Here is a 19,543-nt window from a genome sequence, read left to right as displayed (position 1 = left end):
TAAATAGCTTGCTTTTTGATATCCTCTTTGACGGAGGCTCAGCTGTGGCTTTTCCCAGCTAAGCTTACCGGATGGTTGAGCAAAGCCAATAACGCAGCGCGAACTGTGCTTCCACTCGTCCTGCCTGGCGCAATTACGTCCTGCTCATGAGAGGGACAGTACTAGGCAGGAAACACCTCACCGGAAGTCTTTCTAGCGACGATGCAAGAGCTGGAATCGTGGAGTCGAGTAGTTGGAAGAGAGGCTAGTGAATAGTGAATGCACTAAAATAGGACATAAAGAAAGGATCGAGAGTGTCGGTAAACTTCGTGCGGAACATGCATGAAGCTTTGACAAATTGAGGACGAATTGGCTACACCGACTGAATCAGATTATAAATGAACTGGAATGTAAGACGTGTTGAATGTATTTTAAGAAAATGAGCCCGAAGGTATTGGAATCTTACCAAAAATATCAAAATCAGAATCGGTGCTAATACCCAGTGACTGTTGGAGCCCTTAGAAATATATTATTGCAGCACGGCTTGGTACGTCAGTTTTGGGAAAAAATGCAAGAGCACAGAGTGAGAAGGTCTCATCACTATTTCCAAAGAAGTTACACACCTGAGATTCTCGTTCGCGCAATTATTCATAAAATTAACTTAATTAACATCCCCATTCGCCCCTTCTTTTCCTCCCCCCTCCACGAGTCACGGTAAATCCCCATTTGCACATTTTTGCGTTTTCATCTTCACCTCTTTCCGATTCATATTTCAAAATAATAGTTTACGGCTTACCTAGAACCATTATATAAGCCGATACGTCGAGAGATTATTGGGAAACTGGGTCCTCTAGGGATTTCACAAGAATTGAGTTGTCGGCCAAACTAGTTTAGCCAGGTAAAATCGGCTGTCGCTCCAATCTATCATTTATGATCGAAACGCGGAGTGTGCTGTTTCGAAGTTACTTGTTATACTTGAGCAGCTGTGTTTTTTGAATATTTAAAACGTTGCGAATCGATTAAGCTCTCTATCGACTGTTCGCCGTTATTTTTAAAGATAGTTGGAAGGATCTTGAAATTGGAACTTAGGTGAACAATGTTCAATACAGTGGCAATGCTGTATAATTGGTTATGTTTTTGCGAAGAGTTTTGGAAAAGATATATTGGTCAAAGTGTCAAATTTTCACAAGCCCGAGTTCTGTCTTCGTTATGTAAAATGTTGATGTGAGGTTTGTTAATTTTTGAAAAAAATAGTCAAGGATTAAGTCCGAATGTCTGGCACTCCAGCATTCTGTACCTACCGAATCAAGACTATCGATGTGAATAACCTTAGGCTGGATATTCCATTGCCTGCGATGTTCCTTTGATATAAATGCAATCTGTTGATTCGAATTGAAAAATAAATAGGATCACGTTCGAGAACCGAGCGTAAGCCCTGCAGTCGATAGAATAAAGAACAAAAGGTACCAAGGAGATAACAAGAGGTGCTCTGAAAGCAGGAAAATACAAAGCAACGTCCCTGTCCCAGGTACCTATTATTCAGTGGAAAGCATTTCTTATATTTTAATACTCGAAACAACTTGCTACATATGAGGGATTCTCCGTCAACTCGGCCACTTTTTTTTCGAGTCGAGGTTCCGGTATAAAAAAATTAATTTGTGTGGCTTTATTTTTTTTACCCTAGAACCTCGATCCGTGTCACTTTGGCGATTTTTTGGCGATATTGTCACACGTATTGGAAGACTCTGTAATTTTTTCAGCAAAAAAAAGGGTCCTTTTTGAATAAAAAAAAATAATTTCTTCCTTTTTTGGTAAAAAATCAGCGTTACCGGAACGTAAAATTTTTTTCAAAAATTCATCTCGAAAGCTAAACAAAAACTACAACTTTTCTGTAGTAATTTTTTTTCAGTCACTTCAAGTTTCCGAGATATATTCATTTGAAAAAAAACGGCAATTTCTCAAATAATGAATTAAAAAATCTGAAAAAATTCATATAGAGTACCTTTTAGCAGTACTTTGATATAACCAATTATGGGACAGATCCGAGATGGTCGAAAAAAAAGTGGCCGAGTTGACGGAGAATCCCTCATATATGGTCGTATAAAACGACGGACGATTTCCTTATCAAACGTATCTGTTCAGCTAATTCTCGATAAAAACTGGAACTATATTTTAGTTTACAGGAGTTGGAATGAAATAAGGCAATTATCGATGACAGTCGTTCAATATTCATTGTTTTCATTATTATTCATTTAATTCCCCCCCCCCCTCGAGTCAGCACTAGTCTTCGTTTATATTTACGAGAATTCATTTATTCCGGATCGTTTTTATTTTATTTATAGGTATGTTTGTTCGTCGAAAATTGACGTTGACGTCATCGCGATGTACCCAACGATTTCATCGTTATTCCTGCGATACATATTTTTGCGAATAGAAGTCCTCCCGTTGATTTACATTCGCTAATAACGTCCCGGGCATCATGCGAGGCTAAAATACCTTCGGTGCCCGAGGCGGCTTACATAAATATTATTCAAAGTTGGCACATTTGACGGCTGTGAAGCTGTGGGGATTTTTATAACGTATTGACTATATGGACACGGTCAGGTGGGTGGCTAAAAAAAAAACGAACAAACACATACGCGTATCGTTGGATATCGAATCGATCCAACGGCTCGGCTCGCCAGCCTCGGGAACGATGAATATCACTGAATTCGCAACTAATCCGATTACCGACCGGGGTATGAGTTTACCGACCGGCTGCGCGTGCGTATCACGTGTCTGTCACGGCTCAAGAACGAGTTCACCTGTCAAAGGGTATCTGAATCTGTAATATGTGCGTGGGCACGAATCAGTCGAAACTTGAGAACTGCCAGATTACCATGCTTATTTATTTCAGCGAAATGTATTTGCGATTTGAAAAGTATTTCAAACTTGCCACTTGCGGTAATCTTTGAAACACAGTTGTAGTGAATAGCGTGATACCTTCTGGACGTTTCTACCTGCAAAGTGAATTTTTATCGACAATCACACAGTCCGTCGTCTGCTAAAATTTAACGCGCACGCGCTGCAATCCGAGAGCGGCTGTTTGCCAGGATGACCAACAGTCAGAAATTGATTGTAACGCGTGCGCATTAAATTTCAGCAGACAAAAAATGTATGAAGCTTACATTGAACGGTAAAATAACTGGGCGTATGACTGGGTCTGCGGTTACACATGAAATGACCGGTCTGCCAGAATATTCAGACTTTCAGCACGTAATTTATCCGTCGTGAAAAGAAATTGAGTTTTCAACTTTGGCGGCCACACTGGTGGACCAAATTTCAACAATTCTTGGCTCCAAAATCACAATTGATATCGCTTTTGACGGATGGGCATCATTCATGCGTGTGACAACATCCGTTTCAATGGCGCAGTGAAGCATGTATCTGTACGTGGAACAGTGATGCCAACCTGAGTGGAAAATGTACATGAATAGAAGCACAAGCGGTTTATCGATTTTATGAGTAAGATGAATTTTCGTCCTTTTATCGGATGGTCATTTCACGTTTCTTGTTTTTTTATTTCCTACCTCAGCATATGTGATCATTGGTAGGTTCTTGGAAAATAATGCAGGACTGAAAAACATGATTTCCATTTCTGGATATTCATACTCACCTATAATGACATACGAGGTGTGTTCAAAAAGTAAGGTGACTTTTCTAATTTCGCGGGCTATGTCCGTTCGATCTTCGATTTTTTTTTATGTTATGTTGGTACACTTGTCCCGAACATCTGTACACAGTTTCAAGTGTATAGCATGTTTAGTTTGTTTTTGACAGATACAAAGGTGAGACCTATTTTGGTGTGCTCGGCGACTTTTTGCTATCAAGAAAAATGGATCAAAGAATTTGCATCAAATTTTGTGTAAAAAATGGAATTAAGTGCTGGTATGATTCGTCACCAGTTATGACCCTTTTGAGTAAATCAGGATCATCATTGACGTCATTCAACAGCTCCTGAGCGATGCTCATGCGACGATTCTTCTGGTGAAAATTAAGCAGTTTCGGAACAAACTTCGCTGACACACGTCTCATACCCAAAACATCCGAAAAAATTTCATGGCACGAGCCAACCGATATGCCAACATCCTCAGCAACTTCTCTGATAGTGATTCGACGATTTTCCAAAACAATTTTCTTCACTGCTTCAACGTTTTCATCTGTTGTTGACGTGCTGGGGCGTCCAGAGCGAGGTTTGTCATTGGCATCTTCACGGCCATCTTGGAAGAGCTTGTACCACTTATAAACGTTTTTTTTACTAAGAGTAGACTCACCGTATGCCACTGTCAACATTTCAAGTGTTTTGGAGCACTTGATTCCATTTTTTACACAAAATTTGATGCAAATTCTTTGATCCATTTTTCTTGATAGCAAAAAATCGCCGAGCACACCAAAATACGTCTCACCTTTGTATCTGTCAAAAACAAACTAAACATGCTATACACTTGAAACTGTGTACAGATGTTCGGGACAAGTGTACCAACATAACATAAAAAAAAATCGAAGATCGAACGGACATAGCCCGCGAAATTAGAAAAGTCACCTTACTTTTTGAACACACCTCGCATAACGAGCACGGAATGTTCGTATGTGCCACAGGTTTCAATATTACAAAATTTCACAAAACATAACACCTGACTCAAAATCTTGTAGAGATTTCCAACGATTTCACAAGATTTCAAAGAGTTTACAAAATTTCATCTCTAAAGCTACTTCCATAGCGAGAAAGTTTACCATCTAGTGGCCGTTTATGTTACTAGTACCATTCAACCAATTACATTACAAGCCTCGATTGGATCAACAAAGTATGGCATTCAATCGATGTAAAATCTTCGTTTGTACTTATTTTATTCAATGCACCCAATTGTTTTTTCCAACGAACATGCGATTTGGAGGAACAATGAATAAACTTCAGAACATGATATTTATTTGACCCAATTTCGGATACGCATGGCAAAGGTTCACTCGAATCAATACTTGAATTGATCGCGGCAAGAAAGGCTTTTTTTTAATCAAGGAACTCGCTTAGCTAAATCATTTTGACAAACTAAATAAATCGAAATTGTCGAATCGAAGTCATCGTATTTGGAACAAATAAGGGATACTATATTAAAGCGAACGGGCTCCAAGAAAATCTATTTTGTTGGTTCAAGAAGAAAAAATGACATCAATGAATTGCATACATAAGCTCAGATAAAAGACAAGTTGCTGTAATAATTCTGAAATATTTATGTTCTAATTTTAAATCTCACTCTAGTATTATTTCCCGATTCGGTACGGGTATTACCGTCGTAAACAATTACAGATATTCAGGTTGCACTGCTGTACCTACCTAGTACCGTCGTGATGCATAAAGCATGGGCGTCGGTGCAGACAAAGGGATATTATTCAGCCTGGTGGTAAATTCCGTTATGCGAAGCACTGCACGAGTCAAAAACCCACAATTCACACCATTGTTATTTTGTATTTCCGATTTCCGGTGTGAAGTAACACGTTATACAAAACCATCCACAGGCGGCAGCGATGTCTATATACGCGTATTGTGTTTCACCCACGCCGCGAATACAAATTCCTCTAGTTGATTTTGCAGCTGCCGCAAATGCGGTAAAAGTGTAGAAAAGTTTTTGTACATCATCTCTCGCTACTTTCTTCTTTTCGTTTCAAGGTATATATATGTATATATATATTTTTTTTTTTTGTTTTTTTTATCTCGTGGTTTTTCTCTCTTCGCTTCGCGGCGATGTTGATTCTTCGTTCTTCAACTTCGACCTCGGTGAAGCTGTAAAATAATCAAGCGATCCTTGTTTTCTTATTTGTTTCAGAGAACGGTGGCTAAACTCTTCGGCCGCGCGGGTAGACAAAGCAACGTACTTAAATCGTTGGACAGATATGGACTACTAAAGAAAATTTCAGGTCTGTCCTATTATATGTAGGTATATATATATATATATATATAATAATAAATATAAATAATATATATATATATACATTCAAACTCGTATCGATACTAGTCCATTCGTTTGCTCGATCTTGTCGAGTGAACTGAAATTTATATATACATATATACATATAAACACGTAGCTGTGGTGTGTGATAAAGAACGGGACGAGAGAACTTGGCAACGGATCGAGAGCTTTCGACAATTCACCTCAGCCTGTTGCTACCGCCATTACATACCTATACAAGTGTGATCAAAGAGATGTCTAATATTAAAATTGATGATAATTACAGTAACGATTTCAATAGTTAATAACAGTTAAATTTAAAGTGATATCGAATTATGGCTAGGTCAGGACTCGGACCAATGACCAATAAAAACAATTTAGTTGAGAATTTTCATGCAGAGCTGACGTCATCGTTGGTGCTATCGATTAAATTGAACTACAGTATAGGTATACATACGCTATTACATGGTATCATATATGTATATTATATATTACAATGAAAAAAACTACTTACCTAACTGATCGTACGAAAACACTACACGTACAGGGTGTTTCACGAATGTCAACATTGGCTACATATTTCTTGATGAAAGCGATGCGGGTGGTTTGGTTTAATTACAAAAGCTTCCAAGCAATCGTATCATATCAGTTAAGGTTATCACTCAAACGTTATTACGCAGATAAAATTTGTTATTTACTGCTGTTAATTTTCAACCTTACATCATAGTTCATTACTAGGCCGATCGAACGAATTCATCTGGTGGACCATAACTTGACCTTTTAATTCGCATATTATTGTACCGAGTCAACTTTTACGTCGATCTAGTATTCTATGATTTTTGGAGACACTGATTACGAATCTGAAATCACGTTTGAAAACTTCAAGATCGCGGATCCAATAGGGAGGACGAAAATTTCAAATTTGATCGAGTGTGGTCAAAAAACTCCATGCAGGGGTTTTCGGGATCGCTGATTCGATATGTCATACTGAATTTTCAAAAGCTGATTTCAGATTCGTAATCAGTGACCCCAAAAACTGATAATTTATGTAAAACAAGAATGTGTGTAGACGGGTAACTTTCTCGGATGTAAATTATTTGTTTCCAACAGTAATTCACATTATATCGCAATAATTTTTCTCGAGTACTGAAAACCTATCGGTATACTATCAGAAATAGTAAAAAATCGCAAAGAAATATGTTGAAAAGTTCTCTAAATGTACAGAAAAATGGTTATAAAATAGACGGAACGAATATTTACCGCTATGACTCAAAGGGTTAAGAAGATCTGTCCTTAAATTTCAACCTTACATTTTTATTTATAAATGTTTATTTTTTTTCACAATTTCAGAACACGGGTGGTTTTATTTAACAACATATCCTCACGTCGCTATATTTCTCGAATAATTACCTACATACTTTATTCTCTAAAAGTCTTAATTTAAATTCCGCAGTGCAAATATATAAAAGCTTCCTCTTGTCAAATGTTAAGAGCTTTGCAATACTGGTTCCATTTTTGTTTCCTGTCGGCAATTTCTGTATCAGTGAAGTAGAAAAAAAAAAATGTCAGAAAAATGTACCCTGGAGCTACCTTCGGATAATACCTGATAAATATTTATGTGTCTATACCAACGTATTAAATGTTACCTGGAGGAGTGAATTTCGAAGAAGTGAAAAAAATTCACGTCTTACGCACAATGCATGTATATACAATACATTCATGGAATATACTATAGGATGCATGTGCGTATTTATGTACAATACAATATAATTACAATGAGAATAATAATAATAATAATAATAATAATAATAATAGGAATAAGAAGAATAAGAAGAAGAAAAAGTATATTAATAATAACAATTCAAAGACATTTCGCGTCTGACGAACTTTCGTGTCGCAAACAGTGAAGATTTTATCATATCGTGTACTAATGTAAAGCAATTTAAGAATAATTATATTACTTTGTAAATTAGTATACATGATATACATATATGTATATGTATATAATAGATATGAACATACATGTAGATGTACTTCTGTTATTCTGTTGTTGTCACTATATTATTGTAAATTTAATTGAATATAAGGAATTAATGAGGGGGTTATGTATTACATTCTAAATGCTAAGTATAATAATTCCCGCATCTGAAATCTGTTTATTCGATACTACATGTACAATAATACATGTATATACCTGTAAGACTCAATCGTCACAATAGTATATATATAATGTCACAATTTTTTATATATGACAAGAGTGTGTTACGCGTTTTTTTCACGAAGTACGAAACTGAGGTTAGGATTGCATAATGTCAGATTTGTTTGCAACTGCGCATGCGCGGAGTACAGGAAAAGTCACAATTTACTTCCAGGATTCCCAGGCATTATCTACCGTTAGATAACCGGGTACTTCGTGTACAGAAAACACGCGTGAAGAAACGCGTAAAACATGCTCATGTTGTATAAACACATTTCCACGTGGGATGACGGAAACTTGAGGAAAAAAAAAGAAAACTTGAATATTTACAACTCACACGCTTGTCGCGTACCTTCGGAAGTGGGAAGACTGGGATTTAAGATCGTATAGTAGTCCTACCCTTACCGACCGAACAAACTCACCCCTTTTCTCCCCACTTTAAATAAACAAACGAATGGAAAGGGTTAAAATTTTGACGGTGCATCGCTCTTTTCTGGCAGAATTCAGGAAAGTTAATTATATCCCGAAAATCGTTAAAAAAAATGTGTGACCTTTTGACACATGTTACCATTCCCCACATTTTCCACATTTCAGGGGTCAAAAAGTGCATAACTGAAATACTTTGCGCAATTCCGGAAAGAATGAGGAGTAAAATGGGCCATCGTGAGAATTTTCATGCAATATTGCGGCTGCTGAACGAGAACTACGAATTACAATAATTTCGTAAATAAAAGATACTCTCAAGATCAGCTGGCCAACGGCGGAAATTTGAACCCTATCCGAACGTTTGTTTATTTAATGTAGAAAGAATAAAAGTGAGTTTACTCGGTCGGTAAAGGTAGGAGTACTACCTGACCTTAAAAGCATTCACGCATACGATGCTTGCCAAGGTACGCAACCAACGTGTATACCTTATGACTGGCTATCCAATGTCAATAATACATATTTACGACTGATGTCAGCCGGTAGTAAACACTTTTACATTATAAGTTCTCACCGACTATACTTAACTCGAAGAATACACAAGTTTTTATGTTCACGTGGTCGGAGTTCTCTCTGCAACAATACCGACGATTGTTTGTAACTTGATAATTATATTAAAGCGGGATCATTAAATCTAACTGTTGCGTTATTAATTGGTACACTGTTGATTATTATTAACCCACATTGCTCCACGATTATCGACGGGAATATACGCGATGAAGAAAGAAGAAAAAGTGCAGCTCATTAGCCTCTTCGGAATCGGAGTTACCAAGAACGTTTTCAGATAATTAAATTATCACGGACCATTAAATCGCTGCACGTTTTTCTTCAAACGCTAACGAAACAAATAAATCAGCACTGCTTTTAGTATACGTCTAATACTGGAATATGCAAAGGTGTATTTATCTATCCGCATCGTCAACTATCATCATTTTCTTTGTTGATGATCTTTAAATCATCATAACAACATCAAAAAACGAACAGATTACTTGAAAAAAAATTTCTGTGCGTCTATATTTCGAAATATTTCAAGTAGTATTACCTCTAAGCAATTCACCGTCATTTTTTTCTTCAACTCAACACCATTTCTTATTCCATAAGTGAAATCAATAGATTTTATGTTGAATGGTTTAAGACAGAAGAATTATTTCAGAAGCTTGTTAGATTAAATAGCATCAATTGACTCAACTAACGCCACGTAATTATTTTGCCCCTATTGCTTGGAGATCAATGAAATAAATTGTCATTAACGCAGTGAAATGTTGCAAATCAAAGTACGGCAGTGACGAAAATGTTGAATAAAACCGATCGACTTCACCTTCTCGAACCGAATGATTATTTTCACACGGCGCAATTATAACGACGTGCATAAAAGATCAGAACGGTTTAAAGAGAAGCGGATGAGTAATGAGGAAGAGGCGTGTATTCGCAGATTCGAGAACTTTTTCACGCAGCAAAACATTCGCCATTAATTCACATTCAAGTGGACACCCAACGTTGGAGCGACACCGTTTATAGGTCACATCACAGGAGAGTTTATAGCTGATCGAATAAACCCTGAACTTTCAGCACATCATTTTATACGGCGCGTATATACGTACCAACATAAACTGGAAAACGAAAAATCGGATTTAAATAGGATTTTTATCATGTCAGCTAACGAAAGTAGTTTATCGTATTATACTTATTTTCCGGATGTTGATTACTTCTGTTTCTTAAAAATGTTTCGTAAAAAACTTTTCTTTACACGCACAAACATCCCGTTTATCCCCAAATCATTCTTAATGTGTTTTGACGTGCAAGAAGCCGAGATTCCTTAACTTACTTGTACACAAGTTTTGAAAGAAAAAGTTGCTTATCATTCGCTACGACACGTGTCTTTATATTATTGGCCCAAGTCTTATTTTTATCAAAAAGAGTTTTGTAATTTCAAATGCTTTGAAATTCCCGCGCTAATGTCCATGCGAAATTGAATCCGTTGAAACGGTGCACACGGCAAAAGTGCTGTGTGAATTGTAAGTCCTTGTATTCATAAGTTTGAAATATTGTAAAACGGTCTTTCAACATTGCAATGAATCTTATTTCAATGGATAAATATGTGCGTTGAAAATCTTTGAGTAAATCAACCTCGTTGCAACTGATATTTCATTCACCATTATTTATTTTCTTCACTAATCGAGGCGTTAATTGATATTGTATATGCCCCGTAATCTTGTAGTCTTGTCTTTGTTGCCTCGTTTACTTCTTATCGTCTTTGTAATTCCTCCTCACCTTTTATAACACTTTTGTGTTGCTCACATTATCTTTGTAATCCTTTTAATACCCGTAACCGTTACAATCGCCCGTTAAGTTTGTGATCTCTTTTAATCTTTGCATTCATTTTTTGGTAATTCTTGTATTCCATGTAATCCCTGTAATATTACTGGTCTTGTTATGATACATGTTACCTTGCTATAATCTTGGCAAACTTTTCATAATCTTGTGAAATTTTGCAGTCAGTTGTGGTCTTTGTAATCCGTGCAAACCATGGAATATTTCTATTAGTTTTGTAATACCCGCAACCTGTGCAACCATTTTGTAATATCTTTGTAATCGTAATTTACGTACGCCATTTTTATACAGCAAGCAGCCTCTTGCCCCAAATATTGTCGTTTTTTACATTTTCATTACACCTTGACTTGGGCTGTTTCGACGTAAAATAATTTAGAATTCTTTTCTCGGGACTGAATCAACTTTTTCCAATTTTCCTAATTAACTCGACCCACTGAGTATATTAATTCTATGGTATGGTCTCCGACGATAACAAGACAAATTGATATTGAGTTTCACAACTTTTCATTGAAACCAATTTGGCGATGAAGTAAATTTAATATATAACCCTAACTTGATATTCACAATTTTTATTAATTTTCATATACATGCAGCATGAAATGCCTTTATATCTTATTATATCTTTATATCTATACATGTGATTGACAAAATACACTTAAACTCCTTTGATTGTCAATATCGTGTTTGAATGTTCATAGACTGCATCTGCAAAAATGCTTCGAACAAATGTGTATTAAATTTCAGACAAACTTTCTTAACAATGCACTATAAAGCCTATTTTTCCATGGAGTCGATATACGTTTGCACAAGATTCGTGTCATTAGAACTATTCTCATGATTTGATTCCGTGGATTTTCGTCAATTTTTAAAAGACAGTAACAATAAATTCACTTTTGTGATAGTACATTTAAACATTTCTTGCATAAATGTTCCAATATATCATTGAAGAATAAAAAATATACAACTACAAATAGATTCGCGTGAATTGAGGGATCGAACTCGAATCAATTAGTGAGTTAAATTCCGATTATTACAAAATTTCCACAGTTCCACTTTTGTAAAATACTCACAAAGCTCTCAAAACTTTCATTTTTCGTCGGGATTATCGTAAGATTAATCCACCGATGGAATAATTTTTTATCTATTCTTTCAAATATTTCGCATATTTTCGATTTACAAAAATGAATACTTGAAGGTTTCGAAATGTTTTCAGAAATCTCTGAAAAAAATTTTTCCCTCCGTTAACAAACATGTGCTAGTTAAGTAAAAGGTAAAATTGATTTTTAATTTGAGGTTTCGAAAATACGATTACAGAACAAGAAACCATTTTAACATATTAGTTATGGAATCGAATAGTTTTATGAGAAAGAAGAAATGTTTAAGTCTTTCAAAAATCGACACTAAGTTTTAGAAAAGTCGACAGTTAGAATGGCAAGCCTCGTGTAGTATAGATGGTTATAATCACGGACATATATACAATTCAATGCACTTATACATTCGTGATGGAAGTGCATCGGCAAGTTTTTACCCCACGTCGTAAACTCGGGTGATAAATAATTTACGGACATCGTACCTGTTGAAAATTTATACAGAAGTCAGGAGCGAAGCCTTTTCACGAATTGACCGCCGAGTTGATTTTCTCCGATCACAAAGTCTAACCAATATAAATGGATCCGTTTAAATTTGAAGTACGCACTCACCGAAGCGTACATATATAAATATACATATATAATGTATATTCAAGTTGCTTTATCTGGAATACTCACTTCAGTTACTTAGAATTTGGTAGAGTGAAACTTTGGTAGAAAGTGAAGGATATGGAACACTCGATATAACAACAAGAAAAAAAAAACCGATTAAAAATATCAATTTATTGTAAATTAAGGTCATGTAGTACTCCTACCTTTACCGACCGAGCAAACTCACCCTTTTTCTTTCTATATTAAATAAACAAACGAACGCAAGGGGCTGAAATTTCGACGCCGCATCGCTCTTTTCTAGTGGAATTCAGGAAAGTTACTAGTATCTCGAAAACCGTACAAAAAATTGATGGTTTTTTTACACGTGTACCGATCAGAATCAGTGGCTGTGTCGTTGTCGTGTGAAATCTCTGTCGTAACCCCCCTTAACTAGAAAGTTCACATTACAATAAAACTACACAGTAACCTCATTTTAGAAGTAATTTCAATTCTCAAAATTGGTGAAGGTACTGTCACATAGTGTAACGAAACCCTGCAAGGGTAAGAAAATCGGAGCTTTCGAGGTCCGGAGGTAGATTCACGTGAAATGCCCCGAATGCGGCGCATGGCTTTCCAGCATTTTTGTTATCCGTGTTTCGCTGAAGCGCTTCCGTTTTCGTATCCGCTTTGCATGCACGCCTACGTCACAACCAGAGTTTTATCATAATCTGAGCAATATGCAGTTCTCTCGGCGTCGCATCTGGGCTCGAGTTGGACGTCAGACATATACATATACATATAATGGTAGTATGGAAATATTCCACCAGTACCTACACGGTTCATTATTAATGTAATCCAACGATATTTCAGATACATTTCTTCAACAGCTACGGAAATATTTTACTGCTCAGAGAATGTGTCGGTTAAGAATACCAAAATTGTGTAATTAGACTCCTACGTACACTTGGGGACAATGAATCTGATACGGCTAATTTTTTACACTAGACAGTTATGTTGGCAACACAGAGAAACCTGAGCGCCACCGTCGGCCGAGCGTGAAACAAACTCAATCTCAATAAACATAACATAACCCATGACCGTCGAATCTAACCTTAGATTACCTCGGGGATGATGACGTGTTGGACTGATACATCATTCTAAGGTTAGATTCGACGGTCATGGGTTACGTTATGATTATTGAGATTGAGTTTGTTATATACAGGTGAAGATCAGATGCGCGTTTTTTTTAGACATGGCTTACTGTTTTGTGATTTGTACGAAACACTGTTACAGGATTCAATGAATTGCAGCGAATGTTAAAGAGCGTAGCAAGAATCTAAATTCAAAGTTAGATTGGAGGGAACGATGATATCACTGGTTGATAAAATTTTGTAACAAGAAAGTTACTTACTAATTTTGAAATACCTATCTACCCTCATTGTAAAATCATATTCAACTTGATTCGATCAGGTCTAATTTTTGTATTGCAGCTACTACCAGTAAAATTGAATGTCTATCGTTTGAAGTTACCTTTTTTTTTTTTGATTCAGGGTGTTTTGTCATTTATTTTAACTCACTAACTGGTATTTATTGTAAGTACACAAAAACTAGACCTGATCAAATCAAAATAAATATGGTTTTATAATGAGGGTAGATAGGTATTTCAAAATTAGTAAGCAATCTCCTTGTTACAAAATATTGTTGACCAGTGTACTGTAACACTATATATATATATATATAATCTCATTTTTCAAAAACTGAAAAATCATATTACAATAAAACTATTCGTATCTAAAATGTTCAATTATCAATTCTATTACACTAAACCTTGTTCCTCACATAATCAGTTGAAAGTTTTCATATTACGCACAAAAAGTGAATTTTTGTTGACTATTGTATTTAGTTATATCGTTTCAATAGCTTAAATTCCTGTAATCATGTGTTGTATCGATATTCAAGTATGATAAAATATGTGAGAAAGTAGACTACCTACTACCTCGTTATAAGAGACTTCCCAGAAATTCGTCACCGGAGCGTTTCGTGTGTAAGTCTGAGTCGATAATCATCACCGATCTTCGTTATATTGTCACTTTGCAATGCGTCATCTGGTGGAAGAAAAATCAAACTAATGCAACCAGGCTGACAGCTGATCGTTGACCGTGTTTTTGCACGTGTGGATGGTAGAACTGGTGCATTATTGATTATTTTTAATTGACTTATGTGATGTGAATAATTTGAAACCCCAGGAATTACGATTTGCCTCCATTGAAATTAAAAACTTAGATTATATGGTTATGAAATGGTGCCGACAGCCAGGCTCTGACCTCATGATGACATTTCCCAATAACGCGGACTCTTACAACAAGGTAACACTGTACAAATGAAGATGAAGATGGTGTATTATGTATACACAATTGACTGAAAATACACTCTAGCCCTCGATATCATCAGTTAGCAGTAACACCATGCATCACTTCACTTCTGCGTGTATAATTCTAGAGTCTATTCGTAACAAAGTCTAAACTCTATTCATCCTATGAAATATCGCTACGTCTGTAAAATGAAAACATGTTCCTTTTTTCGCCTGTTTATTATCCCCGGATCCTAAAATTACATCCCTCACACGCTTTCATATCTCTTTTCCCTTGATCTTTGAACGAAATACATTATTTTTGGCAGCCAAGGTCGCCAGGATCGTTCGTGATCAACATAACGTGTATATGCGAATTGCCAAGTCAGCGAGTCTACATTTTGGATTCATATTCTCGTATAGAAATCCTCACGTGCGGCACATTGCATATGGATACCTTTCTAGTAGGTGTATGTATAGGTATACCACCTACGTGTACTTATATCGCTGAACAAGACAAAGGAGCATATTGGAGGCACGTCTCGTTCCTATGCATCGTACCGGGTATATCGAACTGATTTAAATTCCGAACGGAACCCGCCCCGACACTACGAAAGGAGAATAAAAGAAACAAGCAAACCTGCACGTATGTGCATACGTATATACGCATACGTATGTATATCATCAATGTACTCTCAAACCCGTAAGAAATGATTGAAATTAAATATCTGAGTTTTCAAATACATTATATATCCGTATAGCGTATTTCCAAGTAAACGCCGCAGTATGTTCGGTTGCCTACCACTAAGGGGAACAAATATCGGTAAAACAGACCTACCCGGTCATAATCACTTGGGTCAAGTCGAGTCTTATACAATCACTTTAGCCAGTTGACTGGTACGAGTTCTTCTAGTTTTCGTGCCAAAACTGGTAGCCACATACAACTGGCCAAATAACACCAAAATTGGTACTCGGGGTTGTTTCGGGTCCCTGATTTAATTTCAGAACTTATTTTTTGAATTTACCTCCCCCTGAGGGTGAAATTATGGGTGAGTCGGGGTAAATTTTCAGTTTTATTATGAATTTTATTGTTATATTCAAATTTCAAATTTGATACAACGGTATGGGTTTTTGGGGTCTCTGATTTCATTGCGAAAGTTATTCTTTGGGTCTGCCACCCCCCGAGGGTGAAAAATGTTCCCCAGCATACGAAGAAACTAGTCATAAATTTGCTTCACTTCTTATTTTATATTGGCATAAGACTGACGTTGGTGAGAAGGCTGGTTGGTTGGTTAGTTTTAGTTTTATTGGTAATTATAGATTTAGGTATCCAGTTTTATTCAGACTATAGCTAAGTTTTCATTACTTCAACGTCGCCTTTTTGGATCCTCCATTTTGCAATTCTTCAATTCCGATAACAGATTCATCATCAGCGACCCCAAAAATCCCCGAGGATCAAGTTTTTACCAAAATCATCCAACTTTTATATTTTTTTCGATTTCACATCGCTAACTACCGATAACTCGGTTGGTCTGTATTACCGATATTTTCTCCCCTCGATGGTAGGCAATCCAACATACAGCGGTGTTCACTTGGAAACACCCTATTGTTGTGTGTATAAGTGCACAACGTTCGTTCATTCAGTTTACGCAGGAGCCTACTACATTATTCCAAGGCTCGTTTCATCGCCGTCCCACAATTCCGTAGGTCTATTCCGGACAGTGTAAATGGTGGCACTGAATTTATGGCGCCAACTAGAGAGATGGAGTGAAAAAAGTGAGAAAAAAGATTAGCTGCAGGAAGAAAAGAAAAGAAATCGACGCAGTGGCGCATGGCCCAGATATTATCCATCGACCTGCAGATTATCAATGACCCCTCTATATCAAACTAAGTAAATCCTTCGCACAGATTCCGACCTCGATAAATTTAGTGATCGAAAAATGTATAATGTTTGGAATAAGAAATTGGCGTTGTTGCTTATATCGATGAAATACTGATTCACGTTGACATATTTTACAACTTGGTGAGAAAATTTATTACAGGTATGGGGGCCGCTTTAACTTGTTGACGCACGTCTAGGATACTCAAAGCTAAAGTTTGTTAATAAGAAGGTTGATTAGCCGGAAATTGATACCTTGTGTTAATTGTATTACGAGATATTCGACTATTTTCTCCAAAGTCATTGAAACGGATTTTCCTTCTTTTTAAACGGGCCATCGTAGAATGAAATCGAATGACACTGAAAGACTTTTAAGTCTCTGGAAGTGAATCACCGACATTTTTTTTTCTGTAATTCCAGTACTTTGTATTTTTGTATTTCTAGAATGATTATCGTAGCTTTCGAATCTCATAATTGTACGATCATCTCGTAACTAAAACGATGAAACGTATCAAGTTTTGGACAACCAACACCTCATTAAATACGAACCGCATCGACACTTTCACTGATCATAAATGGCCATCCTTCTAAAGTTTACCCTAAATTGAAAATTCGTCGATTAAAACGTAATACCAGAATGTAACTTACGATATATATTTGACAATAATTATTTCAACTGCGGATTTAATTTGAGGTTGACAAAGTATGTAAAAAAAAATGGCGTATCCGTTTCATCATTTCATATCTTCACAGTTATTTAACCTTCTATCTTTAATATTTTGTTCATTTCCTTATCAATCGACGGTTGAATGATGTGTGAGAGTTTTAATAGCATCAGAAGGTTTCGACTTCTATATGCATGTGCAGTATTATCATTATCATCCTGTGGGAAACTTCGAACACGGTAAAAAATTTCTCCTTACCATAAAATTTTGTCGCTCGTTGATTTGACAACGTAAAACTTGACAAAGTTCTCTTTGAAACTCTGCTTTACATTAATCAAAGATATTACATCATTTTATATCCATATTCCAAATCCATAACGCTCATAATTATACAATCATTGAATCGGTACCTTATATACGTTACACATATGTACATTCATATACAGTAAACTTTCGCCATTGCATACGTTTTCTTCTACACACACACACAATCCTATACAAATGTCCTTGAAAGATGCATACTTTCCTAGTCACAGTGATTTTTCTTTCAAGCAAATTGATTTTCCTGAATGTATGTATGTACATACCTTGGAACCCTTGTCGATTACCGAAATGAATAATGAAGAAAAATTGCCTCACGGGGATTTCATTTGTCGTCGGTGCTCAACGTTGTTAGGTGCTACCCTGTCATTTTCGAGGGGTGTAAGAATTGAAAGTTTATCGCTCAAGGAGAAAAATTCGGGGCGAGAAGTTGATTGGATATACTTGTAAGCTTTAATCGGATTATGTTGATTTTAAATTAAACGATGCAATAATTTCCATCACTGTATTTTAGCACCGCTCAGTTACAAACGAGGTTATAAGAATTAGGTCGGGAATTCTCAAGACCCTAAAATTTTACAATCTCTTTTTGGCCATGGTAGAAAAGATATTCAGAGCGAAATTGTTCATTCTTACGATTGCATTCACAGTATTATATTAGTTTTCGAGATATTAAATGCGACTGAGTGTGGATTGATAAATGAAATTTATTTGTTTCTCAAAAAACTTGAAATTCGAACAGCCATTGCATCGTATTACAACACATTGATGCAGTAACCGTTCAATCGTTCTACCGAGAAAAGAAACGAGTAGGTAAGAAAATATAGAATGAGATGGTAATTCGAATCAACTGGTGTTAAAGTATACTATACAATAAAACATACTGACGTCAGGACAGAATGACAATTTTTTTTCATGTTTTTTATAACACGTTGTAAAAAAATCTCTATTCAGAGCAACACACATAAAAATTCTTTTCCCGATAATTGTCTTTTTTTCTTTGAAAAATTTTTTAATATAAATTTTCTCGGCCAAGATTTCGTTACAACACAATCCTGTCAGTGACCGGTAAAGCATAAACCTTGTGAATTGTCTTCGACAATAGTTAATGATTTCGGGAAACAATTAAAAAAAATAAAAAAAGAAAAAAAAACTTCATCGAAACATACGAAAATTACAGTGAGAGAGTATTTAAAATGAATAAGGGAAAATCAGAGAAACAATCTTAACGAATGTAAGGCAATTTACGTTTACAATTTTTACATTATACACCTTTTGACAGGTAATTCGTGTATTGAACGAGTGAGCGATCGAATATACACAACGTGTTTTTCGGCTATTGCTATAAAATTGATATGGTAAGATAAAAGGTAATATTTACAATTTTTTTTTTTTTTTTCACATCACATGACACGATGAAACATTTTTTTAACTTATATTGAAGAAACCTGTGTTATGGCAACGTCGAGTAGAAGCAGAGATGCAGTATAAGCGTCGCGTGCTTTCATGTCTAACATAATATCGCGACTACTTGATATTCGAATTTCGGGTCGTTGGCCAAAGGGTAGGTAGAAGAGAACGAAACGTTGGCGGGTTTTCGCTCAGAGAGCCAAGAAGTTTCGGGCTTTGCGAAGGAGAGAACGCCGAGGGTTGGGTTGTGGACCTCCGGCACAGA

At 36.2% G+C, this 19,543-nt stretch overlaps 1 protein-coding gene across 9 annotated transcripts in view; it reads left to right on the top strand.

Moving 5' to 3' along the window:
* Window positions 1-9,274, top strand: part of LOC107224281 — a 305,837-nt gene extending 296,563 nt beyond the window's left edge. For all 9 annotated transcript variants that reach the window (XM_046745085.1, XM_046745083.1, XM_046745084.1 and 6 more), the window contains one exon: window positions 5,841-9,274. The gene's annotated coding sequence lies outside the window, so the exon portion shown is untranslated. The remainder of the gene's footprint in view (window positions 1-5,840) is intronic.
* Window positions 9,275-19,543: the final 10,269 nt, after the last annotated feature.

The sequence above is a fragment of the Neodiprion lecontei genome, chromosome 7 (genome assembly GCF_021901455.1).
Source record: "Neodiprion lecontei isolate iyNeoLeco1 chromosome 7, iyNeoLeco1.1, whole genome shotgun sequence".
Classification (NCBI taxonomy): Eukaryota; Metazoa; Arthropoda; class Insecta; order Hymenoptera; family Diprionidae; genus Neodiprion; species Neodiprion lecontei.
Note: the sequence above shows the minus strand (reverse complement) of the source record. Positions and strands in the feature narration are given on the sequence as shown.